Source organism: Arachis hypogaea, chromosome 6 (assembly GCF_003086295.3).
Source record: "Arachis hypogaea cultivar Tifrunner chromosome 6, arahy.Tifrunner.gnm2.J5K5, whole genome shotgun sequence".
In the NCBI taxonomy this organism is placed as follows: Eukaryota; Viridiplantae; Streptophyta; class Magnoliopsida; order Fabales; family Fabaceae; genus Arachis; species Arachis hypogaea.
Genome location: NC_092041.1, coordinates 69544015 through 69564099, shown reverse-complemented (window position 1 = coordinate 69564099; position 20085 = coordinate 69544015). Strand labels below are relative to the sequence as shown.

General features: G+C 36.7%; 1 non-coding gene across 1 annotated transcript; it reads right to left on the bottom strand.

Annotated features, from left to right (window-relative positions):
* Positions 1-11408: 11408 nt before the first annotated feature.
* LOC112699690 (small nucleolar RNA R71) lies at positions 11409-11516 on the bottom strand. Its single transcript, XR_003152633.1, has one exon. It is a non-coding gene; the product is annotated as a small nucleolar RNA R71 (small nucleolar RNA).
* Positions 11517-20085: the final 8569 nt, after the last annotated feature.

The window sequence follows — 20085 nt, the reverse complement described above, 5'->3', positions numbered from 1 at the left end:
TGCAGAAAATGCAGAAAAATGCTGAGGGCGATTTCTGGGCTATTTTGACCCAGTTTTCAGCCCAAAAAATACAGATTAGAAGCTGCAGAATGGACAAAACATGTGGTCCCCACCCATCAACCGAAGACTTGCTGATTATTCTGATTTAAATTTAAATCTTATTTTTAGGAAAATATATTATTTTTAATTTTAGATAATTAGATTTTAAATTAATTAGGATTAGTTATAAAAAGGGATTCCATTAGTTAACTTGGGGGCCATCAGATTGGAACTCTGTACATTTTAGGAGAATCCTATTTTTCTCTGAACCATGAGCAACTAATCCTCTATTGTTAAGGTTAGGAGCTCTGTCTATTTGTATGGATTGATTTTATTGCTTTTTCTATTTTAATTTATGCATGAATTTATAATTTAAGAATTATTTTCGCTCTTTATTTTATGAATTTGGATGGAACGGAAGTATGACCCTCTTTCTATTTGAGTTCTTGTAAAACTTGGAAAAGCTCTTTACTTGAACAACAACTTGAAAACAATTTCTCCTAAATTTTAATTATTTAGATTTAACGGGATACGTGACATATAATCCCCTTATTTTGGGTAATTAGAATTTTTGTGGCATATAAACTAGAATTTGAACTTCACCCTCTAATTGGAATTAATTGACCAAGGAATTGGCAGTTAATGAATTTTAGAGGAGACTAGAAAGGTCTAAGGAATTAGGGTCTAGTCACATATATTTTGCCATAAATTAAATTCTACATGATTAAAATAGTTAGTAAGAGAAGTTAATCTGGAAAAATAGATAACTCTAAAGCCTTAACTATCTTCTCCATATTTTATTCCCAACTTAATTATTTGTCTATTCTTTTGATATTCTGAGTTGCTATTTAATGCTCTTTGAACACTCAACATACTATTTTGTTTATCTAACTAAGTAATTTAATCAACCATTGTTGCTTGATCTATCAATCCTCGTGGGATCGACCATTACTCACGTAAGGTTTTACTTGGTACGACCTGGTGCACTTACTGGTTAGTTTGTAGATTATAAAATCTGCACCGCAAGGGTTGTGGCTTTGTCCCACTAGCTCCGAGATAAGAAGTTAAACACTGCCTGGGTAAGATGAAAGGATTGTGGCTCTGTCCCACTTGCTTTGTGTTAAGCGGGTGATACGGAAAAGTTGAATCCATATAAACTACTGGCAAGTATACCGGGTCACATCAAGTAGTAAAACTCACAAGAGTGAGGTCGATCCCACATGGATTGATGGATCAAGCAACTTTAGTGAGGTGATATGTATAGTCAAGCAAAATTTTGAAAGAGTTTGGTGAAAGCTTACTAACAGAAAGTAAATTGTGAGAATTCTAAAGTGTTGAAAGTAAATGGTAGAATGTAAATTGCGGAAACATAAATGTTAAGAAACTTAAATTGCATGAAAAGTAAATTGCATGAAATGTAAATGGGGATTGGGTGCTGGGAAATTAAAAGAAGCAGTAAATTCAAAGCAATTATATGAAACTCAAGGAAATCAAAGTGACAAACACAAAGAGAAAGACTCATTAGGGATTGGAGATATCATAATCCATCATGAATCAAATGGGTCTCAACCTTCCCTCTCAATCATATGGGTAGATCTATAGCAAATTGTAATTTATTGGATCCTAATTCTTTGGCAACCCAATCTCTCTAATCACAATTAACCTTGCTAATTCCTTGATATAATTGTCATGAGAAGAGGTTACGTGCATTCTCTTATCCATAAGCCACACAAATTCTCAAGACCTTAATTCCTCCTGAATAGTGTTGGTCAAGAGAATTATGAAGGATAGAGCTCCAATTCTAATGCCCATGATTCCCCTTCCGAGGCTCACACAAGCATTCAATCAATTCAATCCCCCTTTCGGAGTGAGTGAATCTCAATGAGCATATAAGATATCCTATAGCTACACAAGCGGATTGAGAAGAAGAAGATGTTCATTCAATCATGTGAATTACAATAGAGCTCCTGCCCTAATGAAGTTAGGGTTTAGTTGATCATTTCTCTAAGAATACTTGTAGGAAATTTAAATTGCATGAAAGTAAATTGAACGCAATACGAACGGAAATGTAAAATTATGAAGAAGAAGAACTGTATGAATTTTAAATTACATAAGATAAATTAAACTCAATACAAGCTGAAATGTAAAAATTGCGTAAAAGAAAAGTGTATCTAAATAAGAATCCTATACTAAGCTCTCTGGAGTCTTAATCCTCCAGCCTTCAGAGCCTACTTTTCAACTTCAAAAACTCTTCTATTTATACTCTTCTTCTCATCTTCAAAATGGGTCTTCAAGTACTTGGATGTGGGCATTCGCCTTGATTGAAGCAGTTAGCAGTGACTCTTTTCTGACGTTGATATTGGGTTTAATTCACTAATGTTCACAAGCATGCATAGGTGCCATTGAGAATGAAATTGGCATTGGCGTTGGTACCCAGCGTTTGTGCACAAACATTGTGAGCATGAGCCACTCTAGGTGTTGCCACTAACGTTTGTACTCAACGTTGGTGCACCAACGTTCGCCTAGTCATACGTGCGCGTGGCCCACGCGTATGCGTCAAAGCTGTTTTTTGCCATTTCACGCGTGCGTATGACTTGCTATTTTTCCATTTTCACGCGTACGCGTCATCCTCGCGTACGCGTTCTGTCAAATTTTTCCAACTCTTTTATCGAAGACGTTGGTGTGCAATGTTTGTAGTAATGTTTGCACACCAACGCTGGCCTGGTCACGCGTGCGCATCTCCCACACGTACGCTTGGAGTGTCAATACGCTCACGTGTACACGTCGCCCACGTGTGCGTGTCGCAGCCAATTTTTCCAATGCATTTATCTTGAAGTTTTACCACCAACGTTGGTGGGCCACTTTGGGCCACCAACGTTGCTTTGTTGAGCCTTGGAGCGCTGGAGGGCAATATTGGTGAGCCAAATTTGGCCATCAACATTGCACCTCTTCTTGTGGCAATGTTGTTAGCAACGTTGGTGAGCCACTTTAGGCCACCAACGTTGCTTTGCAAGCTTGGAACATTTGAGGTAAAGTTTGTGGCAACGTTAGTGAGCCAACTTGGCCACCAATGTTGCTCTCCTTCCTTGATAAGCCTTCATAAGCCAACATTTGTGGCAACATTGGTGGACCAACTTGGCCACCAACATTGCCTTTTCTGCTTCTTCCTTGCCTTTCCTCTTCTTCTCTCCACCTATCATCAACCAAACAAATGCATCACAGCCTTGCCATAATCACAAGATTTTGCATCATTCATAGCATTAGCTAATTCTTGCATAAATCTCATGAAAATACACACAATTAAGAATGTTTGGTTGAATTAAGATATGCAAGAAATTCTCATCCAAATGCTTACTTATTGCCTAAGAAATGCATTAAAACCAAGTGAAAATTAATGAAAAAGACTTGTGAAACTAGCCTAAGATGCCTAGGCATCAGTAGGTAAGATGCAACGGTTGTGGTTTGGTCCCACTTGCTCCATTTGTGGTGTTTCGTATCCGGGTTAGCTACCGGATGTGTGTCGGGTTTGGCATTATAACTGACAAGTGAGCTCATAACCAGTAGGATAGCATGCATCATACTACATGTGTTTGCAATTGCTTAGGTGTGCATAATTATTTTAGTTTGCCTAATTGATATTCTGTTAATTACTAATTATACTACTTATTATAATTGTTTTCTATGTGTGATTGCTTGATTATTTGTGTTTGTAACTTGTTGGTTTGGATTATGGTAGAGTGAGGTGGTTTGTATGTGATTTGATTATGTTTTGAATTGGAGAACATGATTTGATTATGTTTTAGGCCAGAGACTGTGATTTGATTATGTTTTGGGTCGGAGGCAGTGGTTTGATTATGTTTGGACCAAAGGCCGTGACTGTTTGGGCCGGACGTTGTAATTGGGTAAGTTATATGCCTCGGTAAGTTAGTAAAAATTGGAGATGCATATTGACCTGTGGTGGCGTGATTGATGATTTTGGTTCTGAATGGATAATCGCATCACTTTGAAATAAAGATTGAGGTTAGGAAATTATTGAGTAAAGGATTGGATGGATTTGAAAACGAAATAAATTAAATTAACGACAAAGATTCATAAGATGAGCAATGTTCACTGCTTTTAAACGAATTTTGATTATATATATATATATATATATATATATATATATATATATATATATATATATATATATATATATATATATACCCTTCTACAACAATTCTAAAACTCTTGGTGAGACTGTGTGGTTAGGTTCTCATCCCCTACAGTCTTATCTTTTTCAGAAAACGGACGAGAAAGCTTAAGAAGAGTTTTCTGTGCTTTAAGGCTATGTTATCATAGATGTCTTTTCCCTTGCCTTTGTTATTGATATTTATATTTTGTAAAGAGGGATAGGAGTTGTATGACATGGTTTTGTATATATGTACATATATTTGAATGTGAATGTAATATTCTTTGTGTATATATATATATATATTTGTATGTATGTACGTATGAACAAAAGGAAAAAGTATATCCGGTTTTTCAAAGAAAAGTCACTATAGTTTCGAGTTAAACGCTCATATTTTATTACTAAATATATGAATGTTGTCGTAATATCTTCGCTATCAGTGTGGCGCAGCTAAAAGCGTTACATTCTGGCAATAAGGATATTACATTCTAGGTAACTCACTCACTAATTTGCTTAGAGTTGTTAAATCTTAAACCCTAATTTATCTAATTTTAATTTATTATGTGTTAGAAAATATGCAATTAGGATGTTTTTATTAAGTTATAAGTTGTTAATTTTTCTCATATTATTGTTTCCTTTATAAAAAGCAATAAATTTCATAGTGTTATAATTTTGGCATTTGTTAGTTGAAAAATATGAATAAAAAAAGAATAAAATTGTTTGTTATACTCTATTATAAAGTAATAGGATATTTCTAGTTACTTTTTTAGCTTAAAACATAAGATCAATTATAAATTTTTCATGTTTAAATTTGATGAAAGTAAATAGACTTTTATGGTTATTAACTTTTACATTTTACTTGCTTTATTAATTTTTCAGGTTAGATTTTTAAGTTTTGATTATTAGTTTCTACAGTTTACTTACTTCACTTCTATTTCAAGATTTTTTTTAAAGTCGTGTAGCTTTAATCGTGGGTTATTCATGTAGTACATATGTTGCTTTTCTATCTCTAAAAATGCTATATTGTTTATGTTTTATACTGGGCTTACTTTTTCTAGGATAGAGTTTTTGAACAGAAGTATGACAACGTTGTGTAGTGGCTCCTTCTCGAAACATTTGTTTGCTGAAAAATTATGGAGTAATAAGGGGTTGCGCACTAGAACGGTTAGGATTTGATATTTTATTGAATGCGTGTTTATTCTAATTTATGTCTGCAGTTGTTTATTCTGTGAAAAGTGATAAATTTATTTAGTGGATATCTCTAAATTTAGGAGAAGTTCTGCTGAATTTTCGTTTAATTTGTTTAAAACATGTTTGGTTTGTGAGAAATTGATAATTGAATTTGGTGAAAGATTCTAATTATAGAAAATACTCTGCCAAAGTTTCTCTAAAAATTTAATAAGTTGTGTTGTTAGTTGAATTTTAGCTTGTTTATTGCAAAATGATTCCAAGTCATCATCTGTGGATGTATGATAGGAATGACGATGGACAGGGGAGGTGGTTTAAAACCTGAGTTCTTTGAAGGAGTTGACAAGTTTGTTGTGTATATCTTCAACATAAAACCATTTAGGTCTCAAGAGGTATCTAAGTATCCGTACTATAAGTGTTGACTGACTAAGTGGTTAGGACCCTAGGATATAACACTTCATCTGTATCATAATGGGTTCAAGGATGGGTATTAGATGTGTACGGAATAGGAAGAAGTGGATGACCAGGGAAACAACTGGTCTGCATCGAATTCCAATAGGCTTGAGAGTCGATCAACAAGGGTTCGGGTGGTTAGAGAACTAAATATGGAACAAATGAATTGGGAAGGTAAGTGTTCATGCCCAGGGTCGAGCTGTACGACCCGGGTTGATTAAAGGATAAATCGACCGACCTCTTCAGGCCCAGAAGTTCCCGACCTCTTCTCAAAGAGCTCGGCCAAATTGCCAGAGAAGCCCAAAGAAGGCCCAAATGAAGGAATCCAGCCCAAATCTAAAGGCAGCTAAAGCTTAGAAAGATAAAGGCGGTTCCCCTTAAAGATAAGATGACTTCACTTAAAGATAAGATATGATAACTATCTTATCTCCAGAAAGGGCACTCCACACTATTATAAATACACTGGAGCACCCAGATATAACTCAAACTATGATTCTACTAAAAACCTACATAAAACATGTGTTAACTTAAGCATCAGCTGCACCATCAAGTCCAACAAGTCGGAAACGTTAGCTCCGACAACCACCACATATCTCGTCCGAGATCGACCTACAATTTCAGGTAACCCATGGAACATTGGCACTGTTGCCGGGGATCCTGGAAGTCATCCCATCATCATGGCAGACAACCTTGACAACGACCACGACTCTGATCTAGAGAACAGGATACCGCATAAGAATGCGGACACCACACCAAAAGATGCATCTCAACCAAATAAAGACAAAAATTCACCAAGTACAGAAATCATGGAGGCACTACAAGCTCAAACAAATCGTCTCTAACAACTCAAAAAAGAAGCCGATCATCAACGAGAAGCCTAGAGGGACCTTCGAAGAGAAACCAAGCGATGCCGAGAACAAGAGGATAAGCTCCTAAAGCTAGAGGCAGATCTAAAAACCAAAACCACTCAAATCGGTCACAGTGGCAACCCCCACAAAGATCAAGACCCCTTCGCCAAAGAAATCATGAAAGCTAAAGTTCTAAAGGATTTCAAAGCTCCTGACATGACCCCATACGATAGTACCTCCGATCCAAGCCATCATCTCAGCAATTTCAGAAGAAGAATGTATCTCACTGATGCCTTAGATGTTATTCGATGCAAAACCTTCCCAACTACTTTGACAAAGACGGCGATTAAGTGGTTCGACAGCCTACCTCCTAGGTCTATCACAAGTTTTGATAACTTAGCCAGGAAATTTCTCGCAGATTCTTTATCCAGAGGGATAATGCCAAACATGCCCCATGCCTATTAGAGATCAAGCAAGGAGATCAAGAGGGTCTTCGTAACTACATGGAAAGATTCAACAAAGCATGCCTGGACATACAAAGCCTACCAACAGAAGTAGCCATCATGGGTCTCATCAATGGCCTGCGAGAAGGGCCCTTCAGTCACTCTATATCAAAGAAACACCCAACATCTTTAAATAAAGTGCAGGAATGGGCAGAGAAGTATATCAACATGGAAGAAAATTCTCGGCTTAGAGAGACCTCAAAACCTGGATTCTCTTACTCCTCCCGGGATAAGGATAAAGAGTCTAAGAAAAAAGAAGATCAACATGGAGAGAAGCCTAAGAAATACCACAATTACACCCCTCTCTGGGTGTCTCTTGTGGATGTTTACCGAGAAGTTTGCCACACCGAGAAGATTCCCCTACCTTGTCCAATCAAAAGCAAAAAAGGAGGGGAAATCGGACAGAATATTGTGAATACCACCGAATCTATGGACATCCTACCAACGAGTGCTTTGACTTAAAAAATGTCATTGAGAAATTGGTAAGAGAGGGATGATGATGAGCGGATAATTTATACGCTTTTTGGCATTGTTTTTAGGTAGTTTTTAGTAGGATCTAGCTACTTTTAGGGATGTTTTTTTTTAGTTTTTATGCAAAATTCACATTTATGGACTTTACTATGAGTTTGTGTGTTTTTCTGTGATTTCAGGTATTTTCTGGCTGAAATTGAAGGACCTGAGCAAAAATCTTATTCAGGCTGAAAAAGGACTGCTGATGTTGTTGGATTCTGACCTCCCTGCACTCGAAATGGATTTTCTGGAACTATAGAACTTCAAATGGCACGTTCTTAACGGCGTTGGAAAGTAGACATCTAGAGCTTTCTAGCAATATATAATAGTTCATACCTTGTTTGAGTTTAGATGACGAAAATTGGCGTTCAATGCCAGTTTCATGCTGCATTCTGGAGTAAAACGCCAGAAACACGTCACAAACCAGAGTTAACCGCCAAAAACACGTTACAACTTGGCATTTAACTCCAAGAGAAGCCTCTTCACGTGTAAAGCTCAAGCTCAGCCCAAGCACACACCAAAGTGGGCCCCGGAAGTGGATTTCTGCATTTAGACTTATTTCTGTAAACCCTAGTAACTAGTCTAGTATAAATAGGACATTTTACTATTGTATTAGACATCTTTGGTCTCAGTTCTAATCAATTGTTCATCTTAGGAGACTATTGATCACGTTTTGGAGGCTGGCCTCTTGGCCATGCTGGACCACTATAACTTATGTATTTTCAACGGTGGAGTTTCTACACACCATAAATTAAGGTGTGGAGCTCTGCTGTACCTCAAGTTTTAATGCAATTACTACTATTTTCTATTCAATTCAGCTTATTCTTGTTCTAAGATATTCGTTGCACTTCAACATGACGAATGTGATGATCCGTGATACTCATCATCATTCTCACCTATGAACGCATGACTGACAACCACTTCCGTTCTACCTTAGAACGAGCATGTATCTCTTAGATTCGTTAATCAGGATCTTCGTGGTATAAGCTAGAATTATTGGCAGCCATTCTTGAGAATCCAGAAAGTCTAAACCTTGTCTGTGGTATTCCAAGTAGGATTCAAGGATTGAATGACTGTGACGAGCTTCAAACTCGCGATTGTTGGGTGTGGTGACAGACGCAAAAGAATCAATGGATTCTATTCTGACATGATCGAGAATCAACAGATGATTAGCCGTGCTGTGACACAACATTTGGACCATTTTTACTGAGAGGATGGGAAGTAGCTATTGACAATGGTGATGCCCTACATACAGCTTGCCATGGAAAGGAGTAAGAAGGATTGGATGAAAGCAGCAGGAAAGCAGAGATTCAGAAGGAACACAGCATCTCCATATACTTATCTGAAATTCCTACCAATGATTTACATAAGTATCTCTATCTTACTCTATGTTTTATTTATTATTATTTTTGAAAACCATTTATAACCATTATAATCTGCCTAACTGAGATTTACAAGATGACCAAAGCTTGCTTCATACCAACAATCTCCGTGGGATCGACCCTTACTCGTGTAATGTTTATTACTTGGACAACCCAGTGCACTTGCTAGTTAGTTTTGCGAAGTTGTGACAAAGTGTGATTCACGTTTGAGAGCTCCAAGCCTTTGGCGCCATTGTTGATGATCACAATTTTGTGCACCAAGTTTTTGGCGCCGTTGCCGGGGATTGTTCGAGTTTGGACAACTGACGGTTCATCTTGTTGCTCAGATTAGGTAATTTTCTTTTCAAAAAAGTTTTCAAAAACCTTTCGAATTTTTTTCTCTTTTTCGTTTTTCTAAAGATTATTTTCGAAAAAAAATCCAAAATTTTTTTTTATAAAATCATAAAAACCAAAAATATTTTGTGTTTCTTGTTTGAGTCTAGTGTCAATCTTTAAGTTTGGTGTCAATTGCATGTCTTTAAAAATTTGGGAATTTTTCGAAAACTCATGCATGATGTTCTTCATGATCTTCAAGTTGTTCTTGGTAAGTCTTCTTGTTTGATCTTGAAATTTTCTTGTTTTGTGCCTTTTGTTGTTTTTCATATGCATTCTTGCATTCATAGTGTCTAAACATGAAAAATTTCTAAGTTTGGTGTCTTGCATGTTTTTCTTTTCTTGAAAATTTTTCAAAAATAAATCTTGATGTTCATCTTGATCTTCAAAGTGTTCTTGGTGTTCATCTTGACATTCATAGTGTTCTTGCATGCATCATGTGTTTTGATTCATAATTTTCATGTTGTGAGTCATTTTTGTGTTTTTCTCTCTCATCATTAAAAATTCAAAATTAAAAAAATATCTTTCCCTCATTTCTCTCAAAATTTTCGAAAATTTGAGTTGACTTAGTCAAAAAAATTTTAAAACTTAGCTATTTCTTATAAGTCAAGTCAAATTTTCAATTTTAAAAATCTTATCTTTTCAAAATCTTTTTCAAAAATCAAATCTTTTTCATTTTTTTATTATTTTCAAAAAATTTTAAAATTTATTTTCTAAATCTTTTTCTTATCTTTATTTCAAAATTTCGAAAACTTTACTAACAATTAATGTGATTGATTCAAAAATTTGAAGTTTGTTACTTTCTTATTAAGAAAGGTTCAATCTTTAAATTCTAGAGTCATATCTTTTAGTTTCTTGTTAGTCAGGTAATTAATTTTAATTTTAAAAATCATATCTTTTCAAAATATCTTTTTCAATCATATCTTTTTTCTTCAAAATTAATTTCAAAATCTTTTCTAACTTCTTATCTTTTCAAAATTGATTTTAAAATCTTTTTCAACTAACTAATTGACTTTTTGTTTGTTTTAGCATTTCTTATCTTTTTCAAAACCACCTAACTACTTTCCTCTCTCTAATTTTCGAAAATTACCTTCCTCTTTTTCAAAATTCTTTTAATTAACTAATTGTATCAAATTTTAATTTTAATTTTATTTCTTCTCTCAAATTTCGAAAATCACTAACTGTTTTTCAAAAACAAATTTTGAATTTCTCCCTCTCTCATCTTCTTCTATTTATTTATTTAATTACTAATACTCTTCTCATCATCTTAAAATTCGAACCCTCTTTTCCTCTCTGAGTTCGAATTTTTCTCTCTTCATTCTTCTATTCTTTTCTTCTTCTACTAACATAAAAGAATCTCTCTACTGTGTTAAAGAGGATCCCTATTATTATTTTCTGTTCCCTTCTATTTCATATGAGCAGGAGCAAGGACAAGAATATTCTTGTTAAAGCAGATCCTGAACCTAAAAGGACTCTGAAGAGGAAACTAAGAGAAGCTAAATTACAACAATCCTGAGACAACCTTACAAAATTTTTTGAAAAGGAAGAGGAGATAGTAGCCGAAAATAAATATGCAAGGAGGATGCTTGGTGATTATATTACACCCACTTCCACGTTTGATGGAAGAAGCATCTCAATCCCTGCCATTGGAGCAAATAATTTTGAGCTGAAACCTCAACTAGTTGCTCTAATGCAACAGAACTGCAAGTTCCATAGGCTTCCATCAGAAGATCCCTATCAATTTTTAACTGAATTCTTGCAGATCTGTGAGACTGTTAAGACTAATGGAGTAGATCCTAAAGTCTACAGGCTCATGCTTTTCCCTTTTGCTATAAGAGACAAGGCTAGAACATGGTTGGACTCACAACCCAAAGATAGCCTGGACTCTTGGGATAAGCTGGTCACGGCCTTCTTGGCTAAGTTCTTTCCTCCTCAAAAGCTGAGCAAGCTTAGAGTGGATATTCAGACCTTCAAACAAAAAGATGGTGAATCCCTCTATGAAGCTTGGGAAAGATACAAGCAGATGACCAAAAGGTGTCCTTCTGACATGCTTTTAAAGTGGACCATTTTGGATATATTCTATTATGGTCTATCTGAGTTCCCTAAGATGTCACTAGACTATTCTGCAGGTGGATCCATTCACCAAAAGAAAATGCCTGCAGAAGCTCAAGAACTCATTGACATCATTGCAAATAACCAATTCATGTACACTTCTGAGAGGAATTCTGTGAGTAATGGGATGCCTCAGAGGAAGGAAGTTCTTGAAATTGATGCTCTGAATGCCATATTAGCTCAGAACAAAATGTTGACTCAGCAAGTCAATATGATTTCTCAAAGTCTGAATGGATGGCAAAATGCATCCAACAGTACTAAAGAGGCATCTTCTGAAGAAGAAGCTTATGATCCTAAGAACCATGCAATGGCAGAGGTGAATTACATGGGTGAACCCTATGGGAACACCTATAACTCCTCATGGAGAAATCATCCAAATTTCTCATGGAATGATCAACAAAAGCCCCAACAAGGCTTTAATAATGGTGGAAGAAACAGGCTCAGCAATAACAAGCCTTTTCCATCATCTTCTCAGCAATACACAGAGCATTCTGAGCAGAGCTCTTCTAGCTTAGCAAACATAGTCTCTGATCTGTCTAAGGCCACTTTAAGTTTAATGAGTGAAACAAGGTCATCCAGCAGAAATTAGAGGCACAAGTGGGCCAACTGAGTAAGAAAATCACTGAAACTCCTCCTAGTACTCTCCCAAGTAATACTGAAGAGAATCCAAAAAGAGAGTGCAAGGCCATTGACATAATCCAAATGGCCGAACCTAGAGAGGAAGGGGAGGACGTGAATCCTAATGAAGAAGACCTCATGGGACGTCTCCCATACAAGAAGGAGTTCCCTATTGAGGAACTAAAGAAATCTGAGGCTCATATAGAGACCATAGAGATTCCATTAAACCTCTTTCTGCCATTCATGAGCTCTGAGAACTATTCTTCCTCTGAAGAGGATGAAGATGTAACTGGAGAGCAAGTTGCTCAATATCTAGGAGCTATCATGAAGCTGATTGCCATGTTGTTTGGTAATGAGACTTGGGAAGGTGAACCTCCCTTGCTCATTAGTGAACTAGATACATGGTTTTAGCAAACTCTACCTCAAAAGAAACAAGATCCTAGTAAATTCTTAATACCCTGTACCATAGGCACCATGACCTTTGAGAAGGCTCTGTGTGACCTGGGGTCAGGTATAAATCTTATGCCACTTTCTGTAATGGAGAAACTGGGGATCTTTGAGGTACAGGCTACCACATTCTCATTAGAGATGGCAGACAAGTCAATAAGACAAGCTTATGGATTGGTAGAGGACGTGTTAGTAAAGGTTAAAGGCCTTTACATCCCTGCTGATTTCATAATCCTAGACACTGGGAAGGAGAAGGATGAATGCATCATCTTAGGAAGACCCTTCCTAGCCACAGCAGGAGCTGTGATTGATTTTGACAGAGGTGAATTAGTCCTTTAATTGAATGGGGACTACCTTGTGTTTAAGGCCCAAGGGTATCCCTCTGTAAACATGAAAAAGAAGCATAAAAAGCTTCTCTCAATACAAAATCAAACAGAGCCCCCACAATCAAACGCTAAGTTTGGTGTTGGAAGGCCACAACCAAACTCTAAGTTTGGTATTAAACCCCCACATTCAAACTCTAAGTTTGGTGTTGGGAGGTCCCAACAATGCTTTGAACATATGTGAAGCTCCATGAGAGCTCACTGTCAATCTATTGACATTAAAGAAGCACTTAGGAGGCAACCCAATTTTTATTTATCTATATTTTTAATTGTGCTTTTATGTCTTATTAGGTTCATGATCATGTGGAATCACAAAACAAATACTAAAATTAAAAACAGAATCAAAAACAGTGGAAGAAACGGCGCCATAAACTTGATGCTAGCATAAACTTGATATGCTACGATTTAGGAAATTGCACAATCGGCAAAATTCCTTCCGGCAAGTGCACCGGTTATCGTCAAGTAAAAACTCACAATAGAGTGAGGTCGAATCCCACAAGGATTGGTTGAATGAGCAATTCGGATTAGAAGTTTGTTCTAGTTGAGCGGAATCAAGATTTAGATGAGAATTGCGGAATATTATGTTGCATGAATTAAAGAGCTAGAAATTAAATTGCTGAAATTAAAAGGGATGGGGGTGATTGCATGAAATTAAATTGCAGAATGTAAAGAGAAAGGGATAGATCAGAGAGAGGGGTTCATTGGGGTCAGGAGATATTGAAATCTCCGAATCAAAACATTTTCATCTCTTCCTCAACCAATGCATTCATTGAATTTTGCTTGGCAATCTTATATGATTGGATCCCAATTTCTTGGCTCACCAATTCTCTCTAAAAACAAACAAATTCCCAATCCCTTGGTTTAAATGTTCATAAGAAGAGATGATGCTCGATCACTGATTATACCACACAGTTTCATGAACCACAATTTGGTAGGATTACATGTCACAATATCCATCCAAACCCCAATCCAATTCACTGTGAGAAAGCTTCTCTAGCATGAATCCTCCATTCCTTTCCCAAGGTTCCGAAGGATTCCAATTATGGCTAGTTTCTTTCCCAAGACAACTAACCAATGGAATTAGATCGAGAAGCTTTCTAACAAAATTCAAGAGAAAAGATTGAAGAAGATAAAACTATTATTGATTCATTGAATTACAATAGAGCTCCCTAACCCAATGAAAGGGGTTTAGTGATTCATAGCTCAGAATTCAATTACAAAGTATGAAAAGTGCTAAAGTGTCAAAAAGTTCCTCTCAACTAACTTCAATTCTATCCTATTTATACACTTTCTAAATTGAGCTTCTGTTGTGTTTCTTGGGCTTTGAGGCCTTTCCTTGATTTTCTTTTGCTTTGGGTTTATGGTCCATAATCCTGATGAGGCTGTGATCCAATTCTGTAACATTCATTGAGCAAACTTAGTGATAAACAAGTAATGACACAAGACTCAACAAATTGAAGTTCCAGACTCATCAATTCTTCAGGCCCAATCCCATAAACCATGATATTCAATTGGGTTTCATACCATAATAGGTTTAAGTTAATATTTGTGCTCAAATGCTAACTTAAACCTCAATATAATTGGCCCAGAAACCCTTTCAAAGAGTGGCGTTTAAGTTGAAGTTTAAGTTTCAGTTTAAGGTTAAACTGAAACTTAAACGTGGAATAGGAAGAAAGCAACCCAGGAAGGTAATTAATCGAACACGTTTAAGCTTCAGTTTAAGGTTAAACTGAAGCTTAAACGTGGAAATGAAGATTGCAACCCTGGAGGCAATTCTGGTTCGAACACGTTTAACCTCCAGTTTAAGGTCAAACTGGAGGTTAAACGTGGAAATGAGAAGGCAACCCTGGAGTAGCAAAAACGCCGAACACGTTTAAGCTCCAGTTTGACCTTAAACTGGAGCTTAAACGTGGGAATGAAGAAGGTAGCCCAGGAGTGTGAAGGTCGAACACGTTTAAGCTCCAGTTTGAGGTTGATGACATGTCATCATATACCCATTTTCTATGCTTTTTCATACAAGAAATTGATGATTTGTGCATAAATATTGAATGCTTTTTGTACTTAAATGATATATTTTCTTGATATTTTAATTTTATAAATCTTGTAGGAAATAAGAAGAAAAAGAAGCAAAGAAGCACAAAAAAAGGAGAAAAAAAAGAGCTTTGGGGTACACTTTGAAGTTGGGGTACACTTTGGAGCCTTAGGCCACGCTTTTAAAAGCGTGGCCCATGGCCAAATCAAGGAAGGAAGCAGCCAGCACGCACACTGCCCTGCTCTTGCCAAGGGTAGGGCAGAATCGTGATGCACATTGAGGTTGGAAGCAAGATTTTCGCTAAGTTAAAATCTGGCCGCTCACAGCATGACCATGCCTACTTCAAAGGGCTATAACTTGAGCTACAGACGTCCGATTGATGTGCTTCCAGTTGCGTTGGAAAGCTGACATTCAGAGCTTTCCAACGATATATAGCAATCCATATTTGGTGTACAATTGAGGCAGGAACGAAAGGCATCTTTAAGGGGCAAAAATAAGCAAAATTAAACAAAGGAAAAGGAGTAGCGTGTGCATCCACCAAGTTTCGAACTTGGAACTTCATCTTTTGGAAACACTGCCCTGCCCTCCGCGAGGGCAGGGCAGCATTTTGTGGTGCACACACACGCACCAGATTGGCGCACCAAGGAAGGCTTCGGCAGCACCAGCAGCACGCACAAGCACCAAATTGGCGCACCAGATTTTTCTGCCCTGCCCTCCGCAAGGGCAGGGCAGCATCTTCACACTCCAAGCCCACACCATGCTCGCACCAAGGACGCACGCACCAAATCCTGCCCTGCCCTCCACAAGGGCAGGGCAGCCTCCTGGGAACCCATGGGTCAAAATTCAACTCAAATTCCCTTTGAACCCAAATCTTCACCAATTGAACTAAGGCCATCCAAGACCCATCTCTCCTCAAATCCAAAGCAAGCAAAGCCCACATCATCACTCAAAGGCACATGGATAAATCAGATTAGGATTTTTATTTTAATTGTAATTTGTTTTAATTTCATTTTCACTTTGAAAAGCCTATATAAAGGCATCATTCTCATTTCAAAAGGGGAGCTCCATTAGAAAGAGGCTAGCACACTAGGGAATATTAGGATTTGAGAGCTCTCTCTCTTAGTTTTGCATTCTGTTTTGAATCTTGGGTGGAGATTGGAAGGAATTCTGTTTTCATTCTCCATCTGCAACATCTCTGCTTTGTTCTTTTGCATAATTGAGAATTGGATTTACATTTCACTACTTCTCTTATGCTGATTATTTTCTACTTTGATCAAGGAAGGAATTGAGATCTAGACTTGTTTTCTAGTCTCTTTGATTTCCTGAGATCTTCATTTTGATTTTCCAATTGAGTTGAATTTAATTTCTGTTTGCTTCTTCAAGAAATTCTGCTTTCTGTTTGAGATCGGTTGCAAGTTACTGCACCTTTTACTTCTCTGTTTGATTGCCATTTATAATTTCTTGTTTGATTTCTTGAATCCCAGCTCCCAAAATCCTTTTATTCTTCCTGCAATTTAAATTTTCAGTTGCTTGATTTATTGCTTCCTTTAATTTCTAGCACCCACTCCCCTTTACATTTAATGCAATTTACATTTCTTGTCATTTAAGATTCTTGCAATTTACAATTCTTGCAATTTAAGTTTCTGCAATTTACATTGCTTGTTCTTTAAGCTTCCTGCCAATTTACATTCTGCACTTTAAGTTCATTGCTATTTACATTTTGCTGCCATAATTCTCACTTAAATGTTAGCTTGACTAAACTAATCACCCACTAAAGTTGCTTGATCCATCAATCCCTGTGGGATCGACCTCACTCTTGTGAGTTATTATTACTTGATGCGACCCGGTACACTTGCCGATTGGATTTGTGTGTTGGAAATTCATTTTTCCACAAAAACACCATCAAGTTTTTGGCGCCGTTGCCGGGGATTGATTAGATCAACAATGACTAAGTGGGTGAGAAGTCTAGATCAAGCATTTTCTTTGTTTTTGTTCTCAGTTCTAAGTTGAAACCAAGGTGTTTGTGTTTTTGCCTCACTAAGAAATTCTGTCTCTGTGACATGACTTTCAATTTTCAATGGTGCTGTGTTTTCCAAAATTTAAATGGAGTTCAACTCATCTTATGATCAAACAAATTTTATGGGATATTACCCACCATCACAAATCTCTAATGGTGGTTGGGAATATCACCAAGAAACTTCAAATTCTGGGCACTCCAATTCGTGGAGCTATGCTTCAGAACCACAAGATGAGAAAGAAAATCATATGGGATATTTTCCTCCACCACAAAATGATGCAAGTCATGATTCTAATGGTGGCTGGGAAGGGAATTCTAGTGCTCCATGTGATATTCATCCAAAGACATCATCACTTGACCAAACTTCAACAGAAAGCCCCTTTCAAAACTCACCACCCACACAAACTTCCATGAACCACTCAAGGCTCTCAAAGCTTGAGTCCATGTTCAAAAAATATGAGGAGGAGACAAAGAAATTATGGAAAAGAAAAGAAAACTTCTTCACAAACATGGAAGTGCACGTAGCTCAAGTGGTGAGTGCAACGAAAAAGGAGGAAAAACAAGAGGAAGAGGCTACTGCATCAAGTGAAATTGCAAAGAAGGAAGAGGTGGTGGAAACATTTGAACCTAAAACTGCACTTGAGATGACAAGAGAACCTGAACACTCACAACCTCCTCAAACTCCCCTGGACCAAAGATGCTCAACACTGATCGAAAAATATGAAGAGGAGATGAAGAAAGCTTGGGAAAATCAACAAACCTCCTCCATGAAAGAGCTATTAAAGCAAATGTTGAGTGTAAAAGAGGAAGTGGAGGAGCGAGAAAGTGAGGAAGTCATTCCAAACTCAAGTAAAACAGAGAGGCACATGAAGGACAAGCTCATTGAACCACCAATTCAAAAGGCTCTGGATGAAGATCAAACTCCAAAAATCACACAGCAACCATGTCTTGACATCCAAGAAGTGAAGGCAACTAACAAAAGCACCAATCCTGCCCCTGATCAAGCAAGCAAGCTCAACCAAGCCAATTTCAAAAGAAAGCTTGATGAGAGGAAACCAAGAAAGGGGACAAAAGCTGAAACTTCTCCCCCCTTGAAGTCATTCCTCTTAACCAATTGGAAGAAGAGGAAGAAAGTGAAGAACAACATGTCAAGCTAATGACACTAAAAGAGCACTTGTTGGGAGGTAACCCAACCGTAGGTATAATTTCTTCTCTTCTTTGTTTTCGTTCTTTACTTTGTTTAAATTCAATAAATGGGCATATGGTTACATTCTAAGTTTGGTGTTGTCTTGCAACAACTTGTTTTCAATCTTTTTGGATGATTGCATCAAATCAAAAATAGAAGTGACATACTAAGATTCTAAGTTTGGTGTGCCACTTAATTCTCTATGCAATTCATTAAGCAACACCACTTGTCTGCATAATCATAAAGCCTTTGCAGTGTTGTTTTTCTTTTGGTTTGACATTTTATTATTCTGTTTACTTTAGTTATTTCCTTATTTTTAATGCTTCGACTTATTTTGCTCCTTAACTGTTTTTGTTAATATATCACCAAGAGATCTTTATTCATGACATATTCTTGGCTTGGTGATTGTATTCAACAAATAACAGTTTCTTTTGTTTAGTCTTAGTTCAAATAAATTGACATATGGTTGCATTCTAAGTTTGGTGTTGCAATGCAACAAAATTTGGTTCCAATGCTTACTAGATACTTGTATTAATTTCAAGTGAAAGTGTCACACTAAGTTTGGTGTGCCACTTATTTTTTTATGCAATGTATCATGCACACCCTCTTATGTTTGCAATCAAAATGTCTTTGTCTCTTGTGCCTTGATTGTTATCTTTAATTTTGCTTGCTTCAAACACATGTGCTACTAACATATCATTGTGTAAGACACTCATGATCCATCTTAGCCCCATAGCCATTGTTCCAATTATTGCTTGAGGATGAACAAGCATTCTGAGTTTGGTATGGGAAGGAGGAAAATGGGAGGAAAATGACAACAATAGAGAAGATGAACTACAAGGTTGTAAAGTTCCTTTTCCTTTCATTTGTTTCATAAACTGCATGATTGTCTTTACTTTCTCTGTATACATGTGTGTATGAATAAGCATAGCTTGAATTTTGATTTATAATATGTTGCTGTGGCATTATAACTACCAACTTGAGCTTTGTGAATTCAAAAGCAATAAAGCATCATGATCATAAACAAACAAGGCATTAAAGAAGATTTTAGCATGTGCATACAAGTATTGGAAAGCTAGTATGATTAATTGTTGCTCAATTGCATTGGATTTTATTTAATTGAAGTTTTTCATCTAGTACATTTTGTGAAATCTTTTGAAATCATGAAAACCTTGAAGAAGCAAATATAATTAAGGCAAGAAAAGAAAAAGGGAAAGAATGAGAAAGCTGAAGGCTCTGAGTACCAATGGCAATTTATTTGCTAAGTGCTTGTGGTGTTTATGTATCAAGCCAAATGCTTGAAAACAAAACACTTAGAAGTCAAGGCTAGGCTCAAGTGCAAAAGCACTCCCTCAAAGCTCAAGGCTCTGAGCATCAATGATTAGAGAGTCAAGAAAAGAAAAGAAAAATGAGCTTAATGAAGTCCTCTAATTAAATGCTTGTGGTGCTTATGTATCAAGTGGTAATACTTGAAAACAAAGCATTTAGAAGTCGTAGCTTTGTTATTAACTCATGGGGCAAAGCACCCAAAAGGAGAAAAAAAAATCAAAAGCTTGTTTCAAGGAAGAATTATAAGAAAAAGATTTCATAAAATAAGCTAGATAGAAGCATCAATCATTTACATCTCTTTTGTAATTGTAGCATGCATAGAAAACTAGCTTGCCATGAACATTGAGTTGCTATTCTTCTTACCTTGGATTGTCAATCTTTATTGCATGATTCTTTTCTTGCTTGGGGACAAGCAAGATTTAAGTTTGGTGTTGTGATGACATGTCATCATATACCCATTTTTCAAGCTAATTTCACTTGTTTTGTTAGCATTTATGC